General features: G+C 36.1%; 1 pseudogene; it reads right to left on the bottom strand.

The window, feature by feature from the left end:
• Positions 1 to 7124: 7124 nt before the first annotated feature.
• LOC131821004 (peptidyl-prolyl cis-trans isomerase A-like) lies at positions 7125 to 7635 on the bottom strand (annotated as a pseudogene).
• Between the last annotated feature and the right edge of the window lie 15242 nt (positions 7636 to 22877).

The raw sequence follows: 22877 nt of genomic DNA, 5'->3' as shown, positions 1-22877 counted from the left end.
ACAGCATTTTTCAAAGAAATGGAGCACATAATTCTTTTTTCCCCAATATTATTTATCTATTTACTTATGATTTATCAGTTGCATATAACACCCAGTGCTCATCACATCACGTGCTCTCTTTAATGCCCATCACCCAGTTACCCCACAACCCCACCCAACTCCCCTCCAGAAACTCTGTTTGTTTCCTATAGTTAAGAGTGTCTCATAGTTTTTCTCCCTCACTGATTTCTTCCCATTCAGTTTTCCCTCCCTTCCCCCATTTCCCCTTTTCTGCCCTGTTTCTTATATTCCACATTTGAGTGAAACCATATAATAGTTTTTCCCTGAATGACTTATTTCACTCAGCATAATACTCTTCAGTTTCATCCACATTGATGTAAATGTAATATCCATCTTTTCTGATAACTAATATTCCATTGTATTTATAACCACATTTTCTTTATCCATTCATCTGCCATCATGGACATCTCACCTTTTTCTGTGGTTTGGCTATTATGGACATTACTGCTATGAACATTTGGGTGCATGTGTTCCTTTGGATCACTACATCTGTATCTCCGGGGTAAATACCTAGTAATGCAATTGCTGGATATTGGGGTGGCTCTATTTTTAACATCTTGAGGAACCTCCATACTGTTTTCCAAAGTGACTGTACCAGCTTACATTCCCACCAACAGTGTAAGAGGGTTCCCCTTTCTCCAGAGCTAGGGAGTATAATGCTAAGTGAAGTAAGTCAAAGAAAGATCAATACCATATGATTTCACTCATGTATGGAATTTAAGAAACAAAACAAGTGAACAAAGGAAAAAGAGAGAGATAGAAGCCAAGAAGCCAAGAAACAGACCTAATTATAGAAAACAAATGGAAGGTTATCAAAGGAGAGGTTGATGGGAGGATGGGTGAAAGAGGTGTACACTTATCATGATGAGCACTGAGTAACATATAGAATTGTTTAATCACTGTATTGTATATCTGACATTGGGTATATTGGAATTAAAGCAAAAAAAAAAGAACTTTAAAAAATCATCCATACAAATTATAATCAAACTGATAGATTAATTTTGAATGTTTTTCTCATTATGCAAATGAAGTTATACAGAATGTGTGCATTTGTATCTGGTTTCCCTAATGCATTATAAGATTCATATAGCTGGAGATTGTTCTTTTTCCTACTATATAGTATTCAATTGTGTGACTATACCACAATTTATACATTCTACAATGGGTATTTAGAAACATCTCATCTGGGGGCTGGTGGACATATGAATACAGTTTGTTATAAAGCTCAGAGAGGAATTGCTATGTCATAGAGCATACATATAATTTGTTTAAGTTGATACTGCCAAACCATTTTTCTGAGATGATTGTAACTATTTCAGTCCAACCAGCAATACAAGTGAGAATTTCACATCCTCTATATATTTGTTGCTCTATAGCTTTGTCAAGACTTGTTATTTTCTATCTTTCTCATTTTAGAAATTTTGGTGGGTAGACTAATAATTTTTTATACATTTTTACCTGAAGTATAGCTGACATACAATATATTAGTTTCAAATATATGATAAAGTGATTCAACAATTATAAATTACAAAATGCTCATTGTGAGAAATGTAGATATCATCTGTCTCTTTACAAATGTATTACAATACTATTGACTATATTCCCTATGCTGTACCTTCATACCTATGACACCTATTTTATGACTGGAAGTTTGTACCTGCTAATTCATTCACATATTTCTCCTATCTCCCCACCCTTTTCCCCTCCGGAAATCACGTTTATTTTCTGTATTTATGAATCTGTTTCTATTTTTTGTTTGTTTTGCTTAGATCCCACATATAAGTGAAATTATTAAGTATTTGCCTTTGCTGACTTATTTCACTTAGCATAATAACCACTAGGTCCATTTATGTTGTTGTGAATGGTAGGATTTCATTCTTTTGTATGGCTGAGTAATATTCTATTATATATATACCACATCTTCTTTATCCATTTTTCCATGGACAGAGGCTGCTTCCATATCTTAGTTATTATAAATAATGCTGCAGCAAACATAGGGATGCATATAACTTTTTAAATTAGTGTTTTCATTTTTGAGAAAATATACAGAAATGGAATAACTGGATCATACGATATTTCCACTTTTAATTCTTTGAGAAACTGCCAAACTCTTTTCCATAGTGGCTGTACGAATTTACATTCTCACCAACAGTGCACAAGGGTTCCCTTTTTTCCACATCCTTGCCAACACTTGCATTTCTTGTCTTTTTCATTCTAATCATTATGACAGGTGTAAGGTGATATCTTATTGTGATTTTAATGATGATGAGTAATGTTGAGCATCTTTTCATGTTTGTCATCTGTGTGCCTTCTTTGGAAAAATGGCTATTCAGGCTCCCCACACATTTTTAAATCAGATTATTTGGGGTTATTTTGGTATTGAGTTGTATGAATTCTTTACATATTTTGCATATTAACCCCCTTTCAGAGTTATCATTTGCAAATATCTTCTTTCATTCTATAAGTTGCCTTTTTGTCCTATTGATGGTTTCTTTAATTATGCAAAAGTTTTTAGTTTAATATAATCCCAATTCTTTATTTTTGCTTTTGTGTCCTTTGTCTATGGAGACAGATTAAGAAAAATATTGCTAAAGCTGATGTCTAAGAGATTACTATGTTTTCTTTTAGGACTTTTAAGATTTTGCATATCACATTTAGTTCTTTAATCACTTTTGAGTTTATTTTTGTATATGGTGTAAGGAAAAGGTCCAGTTTCATTCTTTTGCATGTAGCTGCCAGCTTTTCCCAACACTTTATTAAAAGACTTTCTTTGCCTCAGTGTGTGTTCCTTCCTCTTTTGTCATACGTTAATTGACCATATAAGCACAGTTTATTTCTGGGCTTTCTATTCTGTTCCATTGATATAATGTGTCTATTTTTGTGCCAATAGCATATCTTTTGATTGCAGTAACTTTGTAGAATAGTTTTAAATCCAAGATTCTGATTCCTCCAGCTTTGGTCTTTTTTCTCAACATTGCTTTGTCTATTAGGGGTCTTATGGGATTCCACAGGAATTTTACAATTACTTGCTCTAGTTCTGTGAATAACACTATTGGTGTTTGATAGGGATTGCATTAAATCTATGTACTGCTATGGGTTGTATTGACATTTTAACAATATTAATTCTTCTGATCCATGAGCATGTTATATCATTCTATTTATTTGTGTCATCTTCAATTTTTTTCATCAATGTCATAGTTTTCAAAATACATGCCTTTTACTTCCTTTATTAAATTTATTCCTAGGTATTTTACTTTTTTTGATGCAGTTGTAAATGGGATTGTTTTCTTAGTTTATCTTTCAGCTACTTTTAAAATTAGTGTATAGAAATGCCATAGATTTTTGTATATTGACTTTGTATCCTGCAACTTTACTTATTAATATTTATTAGAATTTATTTATTAGTTTTAATAGATTTTCTTGGAATCTTTAGAGTTTTCTCCATAGAGTATTGTGTCATCTGAAGATAGTGACAGTTTTACTTCTTCTTTATGAGTGTGGCTACCTTTTATTTATTTTTTTTTTCTTGTCTGATTGCTGTGGCTATGACTTCCAGTACTATGTTGAATAATTGTGGGGAGAGCTTGTATCCTTATCTTACTCCTGATCTTGGAGGAAAAGCTTTCAGCTTTTCACTATTTAGTATGTTAGCAGTGGGTTTGCCATATATGGTCTTTATTAAGTTGAGGTATCTTCCCTCTATACCCACCTTGTTGAGACCTTTCATCATGAATAGATGTTGAATTTTTTCACATGTCTTTTCTGCATCCACTGAGGTGATTATATTACTTTTATTCTTCATTTTGTTGATGTGATTAATTGATTAGTGAATATTGAAACATCCTTGAAACATCCTTGCATTCCTGGAATAAATCCCACTTGATAAGTGTGAATGATCCTTTTAGGGTATGGTTAAATTCAGTTGACTAACACTTTGTTGCAAATTTTTGCATCTATATTTATCAAGGACATTATTCTGTAATTTTCTTTTTTTGTGTGTGGCATCCTTTTCTGGTTTTGGTATCAGGGTAATGCTGGCTATATATTTAGAAGCATTTCTTCCTCTTCAACTTTTTGAATCATTTGAGAAGGACATGTATTAACTCTTCTTCAAATGTGTGGTTGACTTCACCTTCAAAGACATCTGGTCCCGGAGTTTGGTTAGTAGGTACTTTTTTGATTACTGATTCAATTTCATTACAAATAATTAATCTGTTCAGGGTTTCTATTTGTTCCTAATCCAGTCTTGGAAAATTGTATGTTTCTAGGAATTTATCTATTTCTTCTTGATTGTTCAATGTGTTGGCTTACAATTTTTTGTAGTAATCTCCTATAATGTTTTGTATTTCTGTGGTGTCAGTAGTAACTTCTCCTTTTTCTTAATAAGTCTGACCAAAGGTTTATCAATTTTGTTTATCTTTTCAAAGCTCTTAGTTTCATTTTTTTTAGTCACTATTTCTTTTTTTTTTTTTTTTGTCACTATTTCTGATCTTTATAATTATAGCTACAATAATAATTATTTAAGAAAGTGTTTTTTATAGCAGCAATGTCTACAATAGCCAAACTATGGAAAGAACCTAGATGTCCATCAACACATGAATGGATAAAGAAGATGTGGTATATATACACAATGGAATACTATGCAGCCATCAAAAGAAATGAAATCTTGCCATTTGCGATGACATGGATGGAACTAAAGGGTATCAAGCTTAGCGAAATAAGTCAAGCAGAGAAAGACAACTATCATATGATCTCCCTGATATGAGGAAGTGGTGATGCAACATGGGGGCTTAAGTGGGTAGGAGAAGAATAAATGAAACAAGATGGGATTGGGAGGGAGACAAACCATAAGTGACTCTTAATCTCACAAAACAGACTGAGGGTTGCTGGGGGGAGGGGGGCTGGGAGAAGGGGGGTAGGATTATGGACATTGGGGAGGGTATGTGCTATGGTGAGTGCTGTGAAGTGTGTAAACCTGGCGATTCACAGACCTGTACCCCTGGGGATAAAAATATATTATATGTTTATTTAAAAAATAAATAAAAATTTTTAAAAAAAGAAAGTGTTTTTTAAAAATATTCCCAGCTGGGGCACCTGGGTGGCTCAGTAGGCTAAAACCTCTGCCTTTGGCTCAGGTCATGATCCCAGTGTCCTGGGTTCAAGCCCCGCATCAGGCTCTCTGCTCAGCGGGGAGCCTGCTTCCCCCTCTTTCTCTCTGCCTGCCTCTCTGCCTATTTGTGATCTCTGTCTGTCAAATAAATAAATAAATAAAATCTTAAAAAAATAAATAAAATAAAATAATTCCCAGCTGTATATTTTTCTTTAAATTTTTATTAAATCCTAGTTTTATCACATTCTGATTATTTAATATGGTCTTTTTGGAATTAGTTTTTTTTTAGAATCTAATACATGATCAATTTTGTAAAAGTAAAAGGATGGTTGGGAATAATATATATTTTCTGTAGTGTTTTGTTTGTCATGATAACCTGCTTAATATTAAATTATATGCTATTTTTCCACTTAATCTGGCTAAAATAGAAAGGTTTGATTAAAATTCAATTCGTTCAATTATGTTTTTCTGTTTTTCTTGGAGGTAGTACACATAATTCAGTGATTCTCAAATGTTAGCATGTATAAGTATCAACTGGAATACTTACTAAAATGCAAACTTCAGAGCTCTAGAATATATCAGAGATGATATCAGGAGTTTACAGTTTTAATAAGCATTCTGATGCAGGTAATGCAAAGACTAATTTTTCAGATACATTAATGTAGTGTGTCTGAGGTTCTCAAGTTATAATGACTTGGGCCCAAATCTCAGTTATGCCCTTACCAGTGATAACCTTGAACAAGTTATTAAACCTCTCTATGCTCAGTTGTTTCACATCTAAAATGAGAATGGCCATGTCTGCCACACAGTGTTATTCTGAACATTAAATTAGCTAACACATGTGAAAATGATAGTGTAGTAGTACAGTATCTCACCACATTGTTCATTATTTTAAAGGCCCATGTCTTTTATTTTTCTTGACCACACACTATTTCATCAATGTCAAATAAACTGTGCTTCACTTATTGAAATCACATTGATACTATTAATAACCATCTATGCATTTTAATTACATTTTTTCTGTTAAGAAATATTTTTACATTTTTTGAAGATTTTATTTATTTATTTGACAGAGAGAGGCACATAGAGAGAGGAAACACAAGCAGCAGGAATGGGAGAGGGAGAAGCAGGCTTCCCACTGAGGAAGGAGCCTGATGCAGGATTCAATCCCAGGAAACAAAAGCAGAAATAAACTATAGGGACTTCATCAAAATAAATGTCTTCTGAACAGCCATGGAAACAGTCAACAAAACTAAATCGCAACCTATGAAATGGGAGAAGATATTTGCAAATGACATAAAAGATAATGGGCTGGTATCCAGGATCTATAAAAACTTATCAAACTCAATAGCCAAAAACCATATAATCCAGTCAAGAATTGAACAGAAGATATGAACAGACCCTTCTCCAAAGAAGACATACAAATGACCAACAGACACATGAAAAAAATGATCCATGTCACTTGCCATTAGGGAAATACAAATCAAAACCACAGTGAGATACAACTTTACTCCAACTAGAATGGCTAAAATTAACAAGCCAGGGAACAATAAATGTTGGTGAGGATGTGAATAAAGGGGAACTCTCCTACACTGTTGGTGGGATCATGACCTAAGCCAAAGGCAGACTGGTTAACTGACTGAGTCACCCAGGCATATCAAAATATTTTTACTTTTTAAAGGACTTTATTTTAGATATCCCTTATAATTTGCAAATAGTTGTATTTTTCTTCTGTTGGTTGAGTCTGAAACTTTGTTGTTTAGTTTTTATTTTATAATCATAAATCTGCAATCTAGCTAGACTTGGAGAGGAGTAAGGAAAACATGGATCCCATAAAACTGCAATGAGGGCCCAAAGATTTTTGGTTATTTTGAGTAGATGGTGGTGAAAAGGTGCTCTCCTGAACTACAGAAGGAATGGTCTGGTAGTTAAGATAAAACACAAATCAAATTTATTAGATTTGCCCACAATCAGCAAAGGAGATATTGCTGGTCTTGCCATTCCTGGATCCAAAGCACTTCATGGCTTCCACAATATTCATGCCCTCTTTCATTTTGTCATGCCCTCTTTCATTTTGTCAAAACCACATGCTTGCCATCCAACCACAAAGTCTTGGCAGTGTAGATGAAAAACTGGGTACCATTTGTGTTGAGCCCAGTATTTGAGATGGATAAGATGCCAGGAACCTTATGCTTTATGATGAAATTCTCACCATCAAGTTTCTCCCCATAAATGGACTTGCTGCCAGTGTTATCATGGCATGTGAAGCCACCACTCTGGCACATAAATCCCAGAATAATTCTGTGAAACCAGGAACATTTATAACCAAATCCTTTCTCCTCAGTACTCAGAGCATGAAACTTTTCTGTTGTCTTTGGAAATTTTACCTCCAAACAGCTAGAAGGAGATGCAGCCCAAGGGCTCACATCCATGGTGATGTCAAAGAACACAGTGGGGTTGACCATGACTGGGTGGTGGTATTTGCAAGGCCAAGACTGAACTTTTATTACAGCACTTAACTTTTTTTTACATTGGCTTTATCTTCTCTAAACTCTTTTGCTTTATTTTTTCATATTTTCATGCTTTATACCTTGTTTTATTTTATATACAATATTTTTCTTTCCTTTTTGTATTTAGGTATTTGGAAGAAATCAACCACTCCTTAAATTTACATTTGTGTTTTAAAAGTTGTACCTATATTTATCTTTTCAATTTTTAAATTTTTTTTTGTTTTTTTTCCTCTCTTATCAATGTTAAGTTAAAAAAATGATATTTCTTGATTTCTCCCCTTCTCCTGAAACTATCCCTACTATAAATACAGTAACATTTTACATAGCTAGATGTTCATAAGACTTATTTTTCAACTTTGAATTTTAAAAGTTTAAACCAGGACATTTCTGATCCTGCTTACCTCATTTATTTTGTATTATGTTGAACTCTTTCAGCTCAAAGTTTTCTACTAAAGTTGGGTTTTTGTTTTTTTTGTTTGTTTGTTTTCTGTTTTTTGTTTTACTTTACTTGATCTGTTCTTCATGTGATTGGGAAGTTTGGATTTCCTAGATCCATTCTCTGTATTGTATTACATTTTTCCCATTTTGTACTCTTTTCTATTTTTTATTTTTTTAGTTTTTGATGTAGTGTTCAATGATTCATTAGTTCCTTATAACACCCAGTGCTAATCATATAACAAGCTCTCCTTAATGCCCATCACCCCACTCACCTCCCTTTCCACAGTCCTGTTTGTTTCTCCAAGTCAAGAGTCTTTAATGGTTTCTCTCCTTCTCTGATTTCTTCCCATTCAGTTTTCCCTCCCTTTCCCTATTATTCCTTATATTCCACATATAAATGAAACCATTTGAAAATTGTCTTTCTCTGATTGACTTATTTCACTTAGCTCCAGTGCCATCCATGTCTTTGTATATAGTCATTCTTTCTGATGGCTGAGTAATATTCCATTACATATATGAATCACATCTTCTTTATTCATTCATCTGTTGAAGGACATCTTGGCTCCTTCTTCAGTTTGGCTATTGTGGACATTGTTGCTATGAACATTGGGCTGCAGATGCCCCTGATTTTCACTACATCTGTATCTCCAGGGTAAATACCCAGTAGTGCAAATTCTGGGTCATAGGGTAGCTGTATTTTTAACTTCTTGAGGAACCTCCATACTGTTTTCTAGAGTGGCTATACCAGCTTGCATTCCCACCAACAGTGTAAGAGAGTTCCCCTTTATTCACATCCTCACCAACATTTGTTGTTCCCTGGCTTGTTAATTTTAGCCATTCTAGTTGTGGTAAGGTTATATCTCACTGTGGTTTTGATTTGTATTTCCCTAATGGCAAGTGACATGGAGCATTTTTTTCATGTGCCTGTTGGCCATTTGTATGTCTTCTTTGGAGAAGGGTCTGTTCATATCTTCTGTCCAATTCTTGACTGGATTATATGGTTTTTGGCTATTGAGTTTGATAAGTTTTTTATAGATCCTGGATACCAGCCCATTATCTTTTATGTCATTTGCAAATATTTTCTCCCATTCCATAGGTTGCCATTTAGTTTTGTTGACTGTTTCCATGGCTGTTCAGAAGACATTTATTTTGATGCAGTTCCAATAGTTCATTTCTGCTTTTGTTTCCTTTGTCTTTAAAGAAATGTCTTGCAAGAAATTTCTGTAGCTGAGGTCAAAGAAGTTACTGCTTATGTTCTCCTCATGGGTTTTGATGGATTACTGTGTCACATTTAGGTTTTATATCCATTTTGAGTTTATCTTTGTGTATGAAAAAGAGAATGGTCCAGTTTCACTCTTCTGCATGTGGCTATCCAATTTTCCCAGCACAATTTATTGAAGAGAATTTTCTCCATTGGATATTCTTTCCTGCTTTGTCAAAGATTAGTTGACCATAGAGTTGAGGGTCCATTTATGGGCTCTCTATTCTGTTCCATTGATCTTTGTGTCTGTTTTTGTGCCTGTACCATGCTGTCTTGATGATCACAGCTTTGTAATATAGCTTGAAGTCAGGCATTGTCATGCCCCCAGCTTTGGTTTTCTTTTTCAATATTATTTTATGGTTCCATACAAATTTTAGAATTGTTTGTTTCAGCTCTGTAAACGATATTGATGGTATTTTGATAGGGATTGCATTGAATGTGTAGATTGCACTGGGCAGCATAAACATTTTCACAATGTTTATTCTTACAATCCATGAGCATGGAATGTTTTTCCATTCTTTTGTGTCTTCCTCAATTTTTTCATAAGTGTTATGTAGTTTCTAGACTAAAGATCCTTTACTCTTTGGTTAGGTATAATCCTAACCAAAGTTATTTTATGATTTTTGGTGCAGTGGTAAATGGGATCAACTCTAATTTCTCTTTCTTCAGTCACATTGTTAGTATGTAGAAATGCAACTAATTTCTGTGCATTGATTTTGTATCCCGTCACATTGCTGAATTGCTGTATGAGTTCTATCAGTTTTGGGGTAGAGTCTTTGAGCTTTCCACCTAAAGTATCACATCATCTGCAAAGAGAAAGAGTTTGACTTCTTTGCCAGTTTGAATGCCTTATGTTTCTTTTTGTTGTCTCATTACTGAGCCTAGGATTTCTAGTACTATGTTGAAGAATAGTGGTGAGAGTGGGCATCCCTCTCGTGTTCCTGACCTTAAGGGGAAAAGCTCTGTTTTTCCCCAGTGAGAAAAATATTCAGTGTGGGTTTTTCATAGATGGCTTTTATGGTATTGAGGTATGTTCCTTCTATCTCTATATGCTGGAGGATTTTTATTAAGAAAGGATGTTGTCAAATGCATTTTCTGCATCAATTGAGAGAATCATATGGTTCTTGTCTCTTCTTTTGTTAATGTTATCTTTCATGTTGATTGGTTTGTGAATGTTGAACCAACCTTGCAGCCCAGGAATAAATCCCACCTGGTCATGATGGATAGTCTTTTTAGTGTACTGTTGGATTTTGTTATCTGATATCTTCTGAATATTTTGCCATTCATGTTCATTAGGTTTATTGGTCTGTAATTTTCCTTTTTGATGAGGTCTTTGTCTGGTTTTGGAATCAAGGTCATGCTGGCCTCATAGAACAAGTTTGGAAGTTTTCCTTCCATTTCATTTTTTGAAACAGCTTCAGTAGAATAGGTATGATTTCTTTTTTGAATTATGTAGAATTCCCTGGGAAGCCATCTGGTCCTAGACTCTTATTTGGGGGGACGTTTTGATTACTGTCTCAATTTCCTTTCAGGTTATGGTCCTGTTCATATTGTCTGTTTCTTCCTGTTTCAGTCTTGGCAGTTTATAAATTTCCAGGAATGTATTCATTTCTTCCAGGTTGCCTAATCTGTTAGCATATAGTTGCACATAATATGTTCTTACAGTTGTCTGTATTGCCTTGGTGTTGGTTGTGATCTCTTCCTTTTCACTCATGATTTTATTAATTTTGGTCATTTTTCTTTTGGATAAGTCTGACCAGAGGCTTATCAATTTCATTAATACTTTCAATGAAACAACTTCTAATTTCATTGATCTGTTCTACTGTTCTTCTGGTTTCTGTTTCTTTGATTTCTGATCTAATCTTTATTATTTCTCTTCTCCTACTTGATTTAGGCCTTATTTGTTGTTCTTTCTCCAGGTCCTTTATGTGTAAGGTTATCTTGTGTATTTGATTTTTTTTTAAATTTTTTGGGAGAGGGTTGTATTGCTAAGTACTTCTCTCTTAGGACCACCTTGGCTGTATCCCAGAGGCTTTGAACCAATGTATTTTCAGTCTCATTACATTCCATGAATTTTTTAGTTTCCATGAATTAATCTTCTTTAATTTCTTGGCTGACTCATTCATCCCTTAGCAAGGTGCTCTTTAATTTCTAAGCATTTGAGTTCCTTCCAAATTTCCTTTTGTGATTGAGTTCAAGTTTTAAATCATTGTAGTCCAAAAATATGGAGGGCATAATCTCAGTCTTTTGGTATCTGTTGAGACCTAATTTGTGACATGATATGTTATCTATTCTGGAGAAATTTCCAGGTGCACTCAAGAAGAATGAGTATTCTGTTGTTTTAAGATGGAATGTTCTGCATATATCTGTGAAGTCCATCTGGTCCAGTATGTCATTCAAAGCCCTTGTTTCTTTGTTGATCTTCTGTTTAGGCAATCTGTCCATTGTTGTGAATGGGGTGTTTAAGTCCTCTCCTACTGATGTATTATTATCAATATGTTTCTTTACTTTGGTATTAATTGGATATTTATATCATTGTCTGCTCCCATGCTGGGGGCATAAATATTTACAATGGTTAGATCTTATTGGATAGACCCTTTAAGTATGATATAGTGTCCCTCTACATCTCTTACTAAAGTCTTTGGTTTGAAATCTAAATTGTCTGATAATGAGGACTACTACCACAACTTTCTTTTGAGGTCCATTAGCATAGTAAATTGTTCTCCACCCATCACTTTCATTCTGGAGTTGTCTTTAGGTCTTATTATATGAGTCCCTTGTTGACAGCATATGGGTGGTTCTAGTCTGATCCCCTGTGTCTTTTGGATGGAGCGTTTATTCTTGTAAATTCAGAGTAATTATTGAAAAAGTTGAATTTAGTGCCATTGTATTGTCTGCAAAGTCCTTATTTCGATAGCTTGTCTCTTTTTCTTTCTGGTTTCTGTCTGTCCTGGAAGCCCTTTATCTCTCCTTCCATTCTGAATGACAACCTTGCTAGATAAAATATTCTTGGCTGCATGTTCTTCTCATTTAGTACACTGAAAATGTCTTGTCAGCCTATTTTGGCCTGCCAGATTTCTATGGATAGGTCTGATATTATCATGATGTTCCTCCCTCTGTATGTAAGGGATGTCCTCTCTCTGGCTGTTCTCAGGTAGCTTCTTTTCCTCTACAATTTGCAAGCTTTACTATTATATGTCAGGGTGTTGATCTATGTTTATTGATTTGAGGTGGAGTCCTCTCTGCCTCTTGAACATGAATGCTTGTTTCTTTTCCCAGAATAGGGAAGTTCTCAGCTATGATTTGTTCAAATATACCTTCCAGTCCTTCTCTTTCCCCAGCCCCAATAATTCTGACATGGGTTCATTTCAGGGCCTAATTAATCCCTCAAAGCCTTTCTTAATGGGCTGTTAGATGTTGCTCCCTCTTTTCCTCAACTTTCTTTCCATCAGCCCATCCTCTAGATCACTTATTCTCTCTTCTGCCTCATTCACCCTAGCTGTTAGAGAATCCAATTTAGACTGCATCTCATTCATAGCATTTTTAAATTCGGCTTGATTTGATCTCATTTCTTCCCTTAGAGAGTCTGTACTGTTATTTATGCTTTTTTCAAGCCTAGCTATTAATTCTATAATTGCTATCCTGAATTCCACCTCTGACATCTTATTTATATCCATATCAATTAGCTCTGTGGCAGAAAACATTGTCTCTGGTTCTTTCTTTGGTTGTGAATTCCTCCTTCTAGTCATTTTGCCCAGAGAAGGATGGGTGAAAAAATGAGCAGAGTCCAAAATATCACCACAGCCCAAGCAAAGTACACCCTAGACAAATCTGAAGCAGTTGGAAACCACAGCAGAAAAGCAAACAAAACCAAAATGAAACAAGACAAAAGGGGGAGGTTGGAGAGAGTATAATCTCAAAGAGTTCACAAAGCAGGGTGATTCAATTGTTTCTGATTGAATTTGTCTCTGGGTTAGAAGACATTGCATCCCAAAACTGCAAAGAAAACAAAACTTATGTATATATTTTTAATAAAGCTTAATATAGTGAAAAAAGGACTAAAATGAAACCTATATCTATAAAATGTAAATGTAAAAGTTAAAAGCAACTTTAAAACACAAGTTGGTAAAATAAGAATCTAGTTGGAATGTAGAAAAAGTAAAAACAAAAAACAAACAAAAAAAGAAAGAAATGGAAAATTTTTGACTGAAAGATAAATGAGTTGTGAGAAAACACCTGAAGGCTCAATATACTATTTTCCCCTGTTACTGGAGTTTTACAGTCTTGTAGGATCCATAAAGTTGTAGTCTACCTGTTCTTCCAGTCTGTCTTCTGGGGGAGGGGCCTGCTGTGTGTTGCTTCTCAGGTATCTTTTCCTGGGTGGAGTTGCCCCACACCTTTTCAGGGGGCTGGGCTCAATGTTGCTTTTTTTCCCCTTGAGGTTGTCTGAGCTTCTGCAAATGATTAGAGCAAGGATGGCTGTGACCAGATCTCTGGCCCAGAGCCAAAAGATCATGGTCCCCTCTCTTTAATAAATTCCTGGGGCAGTTTTCACTTTTTTGAGTGCTGAACTCTACACACTCTTGATGTGTGTGCCCACTGCAATTCTACGGAGGAAGTCCCAGGGACCCATGAGTGCAGCTGCCCTTTGTGTCCTTGGGACGTGAGCAGTTTTGGGCTCATGCACACAGCCTGTTATACTGTTCCTGGATCACAGCTGGGTGCTGCCCAGCTGTCTTTTCTGGGGTCACCACCACCCTGATAGCTGTTGCCCAGCTGTGGGTGCAGCAGTGGTTTGGCCCCTCCTAGGGGATGGTAAACAGCCTATATGTTCCAGTCCTTTTCAGGATGTTCAGGCAGAGCAGTCACCCCAGTGGCCTGTCTCATGGATTATGGCAGCCTGAGCTGAGAGTCCTTCCTGGGCTTGCTGACCATAACCAGTTTCCCACTCCACTGCTTGGGCAATTTCTCAGTTCTGGTGTCCCCATTCATTCTGTGTCTCCTTGGATTCTGAGACCACAATGACCCACCTAGAATTCTGCCCTTTTCTTTCCTTGAGCCCCATTGAGAAAGGGATGTTTCTCACTAGAGCAGATCTCAAAGATTTCCAATTTGTGTTCCATGTTATATAACTTTCCAGTAGCTCATGGAGTATCCCTCCCCCCTCTATTTATCTTCTTATATTTCCTGCAGATTCATGACTCTGTACCACTAATCTTTCAAAAAGCAGTAGTTTTCTACTTGTAAAGTTCCAGATATATTTCCATACATCTCACATTGAATTCATGGGTGTTCAGAATGGTTTGGTAGATACCCAGCTAAATTCAAGGGACCAGATGAAATGAGGTCCCCTACTCTCCCACCACCTTGCCTCTTCAGTTCATTTTGTAATACTTTTTTAAAAAGTATTCTTGGACATGACTCTGACCTCTAAACAAGCCCTCCAGTATTATTTTCCACATCCACTACTGTACTCAAAAGGCATTTTCTCAACCTTCACAAAATATATAACTTATCTCTGATGTGGAATGTATGTGGATAAAATGGAGCTAATTAAAATCACAATAAACATTGACCAACATGTAGTTCCTAAAAAGGATCAAAATTGGTTTTTATAATAATGAAGTTTTAAATGTCATAAACATGCCTTGTCTTTCTATCTTTTAATGTCTGCCTACTTGGTGGAAGAATATCTTTTTTTTCTTATTCTTTTTTTATTTTTTGACAGAGAACACAAGTAGGCAGAGGGGCAGGCAGAGGTGGGGGGAAGCAGGCTCCCTGTTGAGCAGAAAGCCCATTGCAGGGCTTGATCCCAGGACCCTGAGATCATGACCTGAGCCAAAGGCAGAGGCTTAACCCACCGAGCCACCCAGGCACTACTTGGTGGAAGAATTTCTATATGGATGCCTTGAGCTTGGTGTGTTGCCAGCAGAAATAAGGTTGGCAGGATTTTGTCTACTTCACTTCATCTTGTTCCACTCTGTAATTTTGTTATACTGAATTTCTTTCACTCTATCAAATGCTCTATCAGTTATAATGATTTTGATTTTAGGTAATAGAAAACACTGACTCAAACTAGCTCATGTAAGGTGGAAATGTATTAACTTAAAACTGGAGGTCTAAATGTATGATGAGCTCTAGCTATAATAGAAAACAATAGCTATCCAATTATTGTTATGAAACCCTTCAACTCATTCCAGTTCTGTGCCAAGGTCTCTGCACTCTGACTTCATTCTAAGACTGGTTATCTTCTGTTAAGCAAGATGATTAAAAATAAGAAAATAAGGATTACAAGTTGTTTGTTGTTGTTGTTTTGTTGATCATTTCTTTTGCTGTGCAGAAGGTTTTTTTGTTTGTTTGTTTGACATAGACTCGCCTATTTTTTATTTTGTTGCTTGTGCTTTAAGTACCATATTCAAAAAATTATTGCCAATTCCCATGTCAAAGAACTTTTCTCTTTCTTATTGTCTAGGATTTTTATGGTTTTTACTCTGACATTTAAGTCTTTACTCCATTTTGAGTTATTTTTTGTGAGCAGTATAAGGTAAGGTTTTGTTCTTTTGCTTATTAATATACCCTATTTTTGCAGCACCATCTGTTGAAGAGATTGATTTTTGTATATTAAGTATTCTTGACCCCTCATCAAATATTAGTTAACTGAGTTCCCATACATTGATGGGGTCCGTGATCAAAGGAGCAAGACTGATACAAAGCGAAGGTTAAGCAAACTTTATTTCCATGCCAGGCATCAGAAACCAGACTGACCAGTCAGGGCCACCTTGTAAGAGAGCGACCCTGCCCTGATCTTACAAGCTAGTTTTATAGGGCATAACCACAGACCTCAAGGTATGTGGCTTCTATTGTTAGGGCATTTATTCCTGGAATCGATACCCGGAACTGATACCCAGAACCGCTGAGGCATTTATTCCCAGAATGAAGTCCGTGCATGTAAACAACAATATGGCTAACTTGGCAATATGGAGTCACTCTGGCTAAGCAGGCCCTAATAGTTAAACAGGTTTTAACATTAAATTGGCCCTAACAACATAATTCTCTGATCCATGCAAACTCTATTAGAGATGTTGGGGTTTAATCTCTATTTGAGATTTTGTAGATTAAATGTAATTTTGTGGATGAGGGGTATGATTAACATAGCTCCACAGTTTTAGAAATAGTTGTTCCTAGAACATATCTCAGGGTAGAGGCAACACTGTGCTATATGGCTTCACAGGCTTTGCCATACAATTGAATGATACCTCTCTTACTAGGGCCAGGGGCTCAGCAAACTATGATCAATGGTCCAAATCCAGCTCATTACCTCATTTTGTAAGTATAGTTTTATTTGAGTACAAACACATTTATTTATGTAGAGCCTACAAAGCTAAAATTATTTACCATGTGTCACTTTAAGGGAAAAAATGCTATCCTCTGACTTGGACAACACAGAGACCTTGTCTTTAGGCTTTGTCTTCCTGGGAGAAGCTACACGCAGAGAATTGACTTGAGATTACCTACCCTCACTGTAAACAATGGAAATGTAACAGGGTTCTTTGGCTTCTTTTACTTGTACTTGGTGAGCATTCAGACAAGTAACCATAGTCTTCATAATAATTATGGGGAAGAGAAAGTGAATGGGACAGGAACAACTATGGGATTGAGAAAAATGAGTTATTCATATTTTTGGGGGTTCCTCATACCATGCTGTCATCAGCACTTGTAACTCACTGTGGAATACCGGGAGAACAGGGCCTATGAATCCATCTAAATTCATGCTGTTTTATATTCTGTTCCATGTAGTAGTTTCTGAATAGATAGGTTTATGTATCTGTAACATTTAAGAGCACTTAAATAAACTTAATATTCTTTAACTATATATGTGTATCCATCAATCACATTACTGGACTAGAGTGTAACAGTAGGTTTGTCAATCTATATTGATGGCTAAGGGTATTTTGGGGATGTAAGGTATGAAAGTATTACGTAGAAAACCCAAAAGACTCCATCCCCAAACTACTAGAACTCATACAGCAATTCAGCAACGTGGCAGGATATAAAGTCAATGTGCAGAAATCAGTGGCTTTCTTATACACTAACAATGAAAATACAGAAAGGGAAATTAGAGAATCGATACCATTTACTATAGCACCAAGAACCATAAGATACCTGGAAATAAACCTAACCAAAGAGGTAAAGGATCTGTACTCGAGGAACTACAGAACACTCATGAAAAAAATTGAAGAAGACACAAAAAGATGGAAGACCATTCCATGCTCTTGTATCAGAAGAATAAACATTGTTAAAATGTCTATACTGCCTAGAGCAATCTATACTTTTAATGCCATTCTGATCAAAATTCCACCAGTATTCTTCAAAGAGCTGAAGCAAATAATCCTAAAATTTGTATGGAATCAGAAGAGACCCCGAATCGCTAAGGAAATGTTGAAAAACAAAAATAAAGGGGGGGGGCATCACATTACCTGATTTCAAGCTTTATTACAAAGCTGTGATCACCAAGACAGCATGGTACTGTCATAAAAACAGACACATAGACCAGTGGAACAGAGTAGAGAGCCCAGATATGGACCCTCAACTCTATTGTCAATTAATCATCGACAAAACAGGAAAAAATATACAGTGGAAAAAAGTCTCTTCAATAAATGGTGCTGGGAAAACTGGACAGCTATATGTAGAAGAATGAAACTCGACCATTCTCTTACACCGTACACAAAGATAAACTCAAAATGGATAAAAGACCTCAACGTGAGACAGGAATCCATCAGAATCCTAGAGGAGAACATAGGCAGTAACCTCTTTGATATCAGCCACAGCAACATTTTTCAAGATATGTCTCCAAAGGGAAAGGAAACAAAAGCGAAAATAAACTTTTGGGACTTCATCAAAATCAAAAGCTTCTGCACAGCAAAGGAAACAGTCAAGAAAACAAAGAGGCAACCCACGGTATGGGAGAGGATATTTGCAAATGACAAAAGGTTGATATCCAGGATCTATAATGAACTCCGCAAACTCAACACACATGAAACAGGCAAACATATCAAAAAATGGGAAGAAGATATGAACAGACACTTCTCCAATCAAGACATACAAATGGCTATCAGACACATGAAAAAAATGTTCATCATCATTAGCCCTCAGGGAGGTTCAAATTAAAACCACATTGAGATATCAACTTACACCAGTTAGAATGGCCAAAATTAACAAAACAGGAAACAATATGTGTTGGAGAGGATGTGGAGAAAGGGGAACCCTCTTCCACTGTTGCTGGGAATGCAAGTTGGTGCAGCCTCTTTGGAGAACACTGTGGATATTCCTCAAGAAATTAAAAGTACAACTTCCCTATGACCCTGCAATTGCACGCCTGGGTATTTATCCCAAAGATACAGATGTAGTGAAAATAAGGGCCATCTGTACCCCAATGTTTATAGCAGCGATGGCCACGGTTGCCAAACTATGGAAAGAACCAAGATGCCCTTCAACAGATGAATGGATAAGGAAGATGTGGTCCATATACACTATGGAGTATTATGCCTCCATCAGAAAGGGTGAATACCCAACTTTTGTAGCAACATGGACGGGACTGGAAGAGATTATGCTGAGTGAAATAAGTCAAGCAGAGAGAGTCAATTATCATATGGTTTCACTTATTTGTGGAGCATAACAAATATCATGGAGGACAAGGGGTGTTAGAGAGGAGAAGGGAGTGGGGTAAATTGGAAGGGGAGGTGAATAATGAGAGACTATGGACTCTGAAAAACAATCTGAGGGGTTTGAAGTGGTGGGGGTGTGGGAGGTTCGGGTACTAGGTGGTGGGTATTATAGAGGGCACGGATTGCATGGAGCACTGGGTGTGGTGAAAAAATAATGAATACTGTTTTTCTGAAAATAAATAAATTGAAAAAATTTAAAAAGAAAAAAAGAAAAAAGAAAGTTGTATCTTATTTCTTTTTCCAAATGGTGAACTTATTGAAATCAGGGATCATACCTTATACTAATTTTATCTAGAAGAGTAAGTGCTAGGTTGCTTAATAAGTGCTTGTGAACATGGAATAGTCTAGATGGGCAATCAAGCAAGATTGAATGCTTTGGTTAATTTACTTAATTGTTTTAAGGAGGGAGAAATTTAAAAACACTTTCTACTTCCAATAGTTGTCTGTTCTCTTATAAAAAGATGTACGTGAAATAGTGACAAATCCAAAATAACTGAAACTAGAATGGTCTATTTAGTGTTAAAAGCACACATAAGGACTATTAGGGTAGACTGTATCCTTGATCTGTAGTCATAACTTTATTCATAAAAGGCTCAGGGACTTAAGCATGCTTAATAAATTTGATAACTTAAAAAATGTTTAGAACCAAAGGTAAACTGTGATTCCAGTCTACAAAGTTGGCTCATAAATGGTAGCAAAACTAGGATAATGTCAACTATATAACTGAATATGGAGCCCTCATTTTACTTTGGTTCCCGACTCATTAGCAAAATACATAAAACTAAAAGAATCCAATCATTACTTCTTCCTACCATGTGCCAAACACCACTCAAGGCTCTGCAAGTATAGTGTTCAATAATGCAAACAAAGTCTATGCCCTTAGTGAGTTTTTATTCCATTGGGACAACACATAATTAATCAGATGCACTGCAATATTGAGATCATATAATAAGTAATAAATAATAACCTAGGTAAATACTGGGTGTTCTAAGAGCACAGAGAAAAAATATTGAAACCAGAATGAGGAATCAAATATCTCCTTGACTATTGTGGACATTGCTGCTATAAACATTCGAGTACACATGCCCCTTTGGATCACTATGTTTGTATCTTTAGGGTAAATACCCAATAGTGCAATTGCTGGGTCATAGGGCAGTTCTATTTTCAACATTTTGAGGAACCTCCATGCTGTTTTCCAGAGAGGTTGCACCAGCTTGCATTCCCACCAACAGTGTAGGAGGGTTCCCCTTTCTCCGCATCCTCGCCAGCATCTGTCATTTCCTGACTTGTTGATTTTAGCCATTCTGACTGGTGTGAGGTGATATCGCATTGTGGTTTTGATTTGTATTTCCCTGATGCTGAGTGATATGGAGCACTTTTTCATGTGTCTGTTGGCCATCTGGATGTCTTCTTTGCAGAAATGTCTGTTCATGTCCTCTGCCCATTTCTTGATTGGATTATTTGTTCTTTGGGTGTTGAGTTTGCTAAGTTCTTTATAGATTCTGGACACTAGTCCTTTATCTGATATGTCATTTGCAAATATCTTCTCCCATTTTGTCAGTTGTCTTTTGATTTTGTTAACTGTTTCCTTTGCTGTGCAAAAGCTTTTGATCTTGATGAAATCCCAATAGTTCATTTTTGCCCTTGCTTCCCTTGCCTTTGGCGTTGTTCCTAGGAAGATGTTGCTGCGGCTGAGGTCGAAGAGGTTGCTGCCTGTGTTCTCCTCAAGGATTTTGATGGATTCCTTTCTCACATTGAGGTCCTTCATCCATTTTGAGTCTATTTTCGTGTGTAGTGTAAGGAAATGGTCCAATTTCATTTTTCTGCATGTGGCTGTCCAATTTTCCCAGCACCATTTATTGAAGAGGCTGTCTTTTTTCCATTGGACATTCTTTCCTGCTTTGTCGAAGATTAGTTGACTGTAGAGTTGAAGGTCTATTTCTGGGCTCTCTATTCTGTTCCATTGATCTATGGGTCTGTTTTTGTGCCAGTACCATGCTGTCCTGATGATGACAGCTTTGTAATAGAGCTTGAAGTCCGGAATTGTGATGCCACCAACGTTGGCTTTCTTTTTCAATATCCCTTTGGCTATTCGAGGTCTTTTCTGGTTCCATATAAATTTTAGAATTATTTGTTCCATTTCTTTGAAAAAGATGGATGGTACTTTGATAGGAATTGCATTAAATGTGTAGATTGCTTTAGGTAGCAGCAATGTCCACAATAGCCAAACTATGGAAAGAACCTAGATGTCCATCAACAGATGAATGGATCAAGAAGATGTGGTATATATACACAATGGAATACTATGCAGCCATCAAAAGAAATGAAATCTTGCCATTTGCGACAACATGGATGGATCTAGAGCGTATCGTGCTTAGCGAAATAAGTCAAGCGGAGCAAGACAACTATCATATGATCTCCCTGATATGAAGAAGTGGTGATGCAACATGGGGGCTTAAGTGGGTACGAGAAGAATAAATGAAAGAAGATGGGATTGGGAGGGAGACAAAACATAAGTGACTCTTAATCTCACAAAACAAACTGAGGGTTGCTGGGGGGAGGGGGTTTAGGAGAAGGGGGTGGTATTATGGACATTGGAGAGGGTATGTGCTTTGGTGAGTGCTGTGAAGTGTGTAAACCTGGTGATTCACAGACCTGTACCCCTGGGGATAAAAATATATGTTTATAAAAAATAAAAATATTAAAAAAAATATATCTCCTTGAGAAACTACACAGTGGGTTGAAGTTAAATCAACAGGGAGGGAGGTGGAGAGTTGGTGAGAGTAGTGGTAAAGAACATTCCAAGGAAAAGAAACAATAAATGCCAGCGTCCTGGGGTGGAAACAACTGGTAGGGGGGATTGGAACTTTAGATGGAATGGATGGTTTTCTAGAAAAGTGTATTTACCAAAAATAATTCAAGAATAGCATGAGATTAGGCTTAAGAGGTAAGCAGGTGTGACCTTATGAACTGCTTTGTTGATTGTGCTAAAGATTTTGAAGTATGTTAATTTTTTTTTATCATTTCTCGGCCTTTTGGCTAAGATCAAGAGAACTATGTTAACAATTTTAGAGGAATGAGAATTCATAAAAGGTATTTGAGAAAGATAATAATATAATCAGATTTATGTTTTCTAGAAAAAAAATTGTTGTATAGAAACTTAGAAGAAATAAACGCAGGTTGCCTTTATTGTTGGGATACAGATCATTTCTTTCCTTCCTTCCTCATGCTTTCATTTGTAAGGAGCATTGTACAGTGCAATAACTATTACTTATAAGCCAGTTAGTAATTTATTTGATTCTTTCAATTAGTCAGAAAAGCCAAGTATGCTTCAGTAACAATCAAAAACAAAACAAAATAAAACAAAAAACAAAGACAAAAAAAAAAAAAAAAAAAAAAAAAGGAAAGCTCCATGACTTAAAACAACAAAAGTTTGGTTTTTGCTTATGACACATATTCATCTTGGGTCAGCTGATAGACTCTGCTTCATGTTGTCCTCATGGAGACTCAAACTGACAAAGAAGTCATACTTTAGAGTGTTACTCATTGCTGGAGAATTCATTTTGGATTAAAATAGCAAAATAAAATAGTCACATAGTCAACTAGCACATTACCTCCTAGAGCTTCTACCTTAAAGTGATGATTATCACATCTAACATCAAGAAGTTATTGAGAAATGTAACCCTATAAAATAATTGAAAAGAGAATAAAATTATGACCAAGCACAACTTGGGCAATGAGAAAAAAATATTTGCAAATCATATATCTGATGA

Source organism: Mustela lutreola, chromosome X (assembly GCF_030435805.1).
Source record: "Mustela lutreola isolate mMusLut2 chromosome X, mMusLut2.pri, whole genome shotgun sequence".
Classification (NCBI taxonomy): domain Eukaryota; kingdom Metazoa; phylum Chordata; class Mammalia; order Carnivora; family Mustelidae; genus Mustela; species Mustela lutreola.
Note: the sequence above shows the minus strand (reverse complement) of the source record. Positions and strands in the feature narration are given on the sequence as shown.